This window comes from Coloeus monedula (genome assembly GCF_965178545.1).
Source record: "Coloeus monedula genome assembly, chromosome: 15".
Classification (NCBI taxonomy): Eukaryota; Metazoa; Chordata; class Aves; order Passeriformes; family Corvidae; genus Coloeus; species Coloeus monedula.
The window spans coordinates 15,646,055-15,649,039 of NC_138795.1; positions in this window are offsets into that span (position 1 = coordinate 15,646,055).

Below are 2,985 nucleotides of genomic sequence, written 5' to 3' on the forward strand. Positions count from 1 at the left end.
AATTCTGCCCTGTTGTCACTTCACCTGTGACCACACTGCAGGGTTACAGCAGAAGGAAACAAACCATAATGACCTTTGAAGAAGAAATTGTATCCATCCAAGACATGGCCTTTTTTCCTATCCCAGCTTGTCAAAGTGTTGGCACAGTAGGCAGCAAAAAAAAGTTATGGGATCCAGCTAGAAAAGTCCTGGTAGTAAATCATCATCATGGCAAAGTGAGAGTGGGGAAGGGAGGGCTCTGCAGCCAGGTACGAGGTGTGTTAGAAGCAGTGGCAAAGAAACTGCATCGCTCCTGCATTGTTATTGCAAAGGATCACACAACTGCCTGCTGCCCTCAGCACTGAGTCCTAAACAATCTGCCCAGACTGACAGAGGTAAGAGGACAGTTGTTTACTTATTGCATCTTCCTTGTTTCAAAAGCAAAATGGTCAGAAAAATGCAAATATTTTAAATGCTTGAAGAAGGCCATGATTCATTTTCCAGCTGATGTCTGGGCAAGTCCTTCTGAATTCTGCTGTGTGTAACTACTGGAGTTCCACTCTAATTGGTTGAATATACTCATTTATTCTTCAGAGTAAACCCCAAATTCTCAAATTCATTAAATAAGACAAACAGAGAAGTAAGTACTTATCAAGTGCTTCCTTACAAGTATCATTACAAAAGCTATCAGAAAGCCAGCCAGGAAGCATCGTAAGGAAAGGAAGAAAATGTAGCTTAAAAATAAAATAACCACATTTTACAGAAACTTCTGAAGTTTTAGGAAGAAATTCTTCCCTGTGAGGGTGGGGAGGCCCTGGCACAGGGTGCCCAGAGAAGCTGTGGCTGCTCCATCCCTGCAAGTGTCCAAGGCCAGGTTGGACGGGGCTTGGAGCAACCTGGGATAGTGGAAGGTGTCCCTGCCCTTGGTAGGGGAGTGCTACGAGATGATCTTTAAGGGTCTCTTCCAACCCAAACCATTCTGTGATTCATTCTAAGTCCTCAGGAGGATGTTTATCTGGAAGGAAATCCAGTGGCCTAGATCTGACTGTGCTAGACACAACTCTGGAGATAATACCAGGTGAGGGAAATGCGAGATAAGACTTCAGCTCCTCAACAGCATTTTACTGGTATGTTCCTGCCAACAACCTTGCTCCACCTCAAAGCTGAAGGTCGATGGTGTTGCTCTCTTGCAGTATATGCTCCAGTCTGGAAAAAATGTCCACACATTGGCAAAGTTTCAGTTGTCACAAAGTTTTGAGACAAAGCATTTTATTTGCATATGGGTTTTTATGAAATGTGCCTTGCTTTTCATTGTTCTAATTGCCTGATTCAGAAATCTGTCATTTTAATGACCAAAGATTTTCTTCTTCCCCTCTTAGTCTTGGAAAAGACCAAAATCTCACTGCTTGTACAGGTATCCACACAACAATGTTGAAGTGAATAGTGTCACATGCAGTTCAGTGAACACCTAAACAATCTGTTCCAAAGTGCTTCCATTTACTGGTGACACCAGCAAAGCTTAGACAAATGAAGAGGAGCACTGGAATTGCTAATTGTTAATAATAATATATTATTATATATTATATCAATACTATGATTGTTTCCTTCTGAAAACAGTTTAATGGGATGTTCCAAGGCCTATTAACCAGGTTGCCCTTCACATCATGGACTGTTTTCACTGTCCTAAAATTTTAACTATCTGACAGGTGTACAGAGCTTTATTTAAAGTGACTTTATGTCACTTCCCAGCTGCTGTATCCTGTAGCCCCTGGGTTACCCATGACAGACTCATTAATCTGGCAGCTCTACAGAGACGAGGTGGGAATGCTCCAGTGACTCACAATCGAGCTTCACCTTAGACTGAAGTACATTGGTAGGTGGGAATTTAAATTTTTTCTGCATCAACTGTAATATTTTACTTGCTCATTTTTAGGTTGCCCATTTGCAGTCAAGTAAAATCAAATTTAGGGAGCTTTTAAACCAAAATTTGATCTCATGTATTCAAAGACCTCTAGAGCTGCACTACGCAGAATATTAAAGATGCTTCTTTGCTGCCAATTCTGCTTCCCAGCAGCAAGGAAAGAGGGATTTAATCAAGTGAAAGTGCCTGGGCTAAGTGGTAAATCATGCAACACTGTTCAGGAGTGGGCAATGCCAGCCTGGTTAGGGACAGTAGACTCTACATCCAAAGCATTTAAAATATACTTTATTGCACCAGCAGTTGCCAGCAAATTCTTGCTAATGTGATCAAAGTGTTAATGAACAATGACATGAAAGTTGTTTCTGACAGCTTTTTCAAAAAGTGACCGAGGCCAGGCTGCCCAGTAACATTCAGCAGCTGATAGGCCTTTGTGTCAGAGAAATTGTTAAGAAAAAGGTGATAAAACAACTTTACATTAATCATTTTGGCGAAGTATTTTAACCTTCTGATTTTGGAATGACTGCATACTTGTATTTGTGAATCTTTTTGTGGCACTTTTATTTTTCCATGGTAGAGTATCAGAATCAAACCTGTAAGAGTTAAAAGATGGCCTTCTTGAGAGTAAACCCAATGAGTAGGTTATAAAACACTGAGTATCAGAGAGCTGATGAATTTTTGCTTCCCTGAAGGTTGATTTGCAAGAGGGGATAGGATTTGTCATATGTACACAATGCACATTCCTCTGATGAGATATGATGATTAAAGTAAGTCAGAGTAGGATTTTACACTTCCAGATTCCTCTCTTTGTGATTCTTTATAAACATTTCTTACACATTTACACTGAAAGTTCTTGCTAGAGGAGAAAGCTATAAAAAAGCAGGCACTGAAGCAATATAACCTAGGTGTCATAAAAAGCTTGGGCAGTAAAATGTCATCATCTCTCTAGAAAATAAATGTTCTCATGACTTTCAGTGGAGCCCCATTTTTTCCTTTAAGTGCTAAGGTGGGGTCAGGATGAGCACAGAGCAGCAACACCAAAATGATCCAAAAGTCCAGTGATCAGTTATTGGTATCAACCGAGGTAC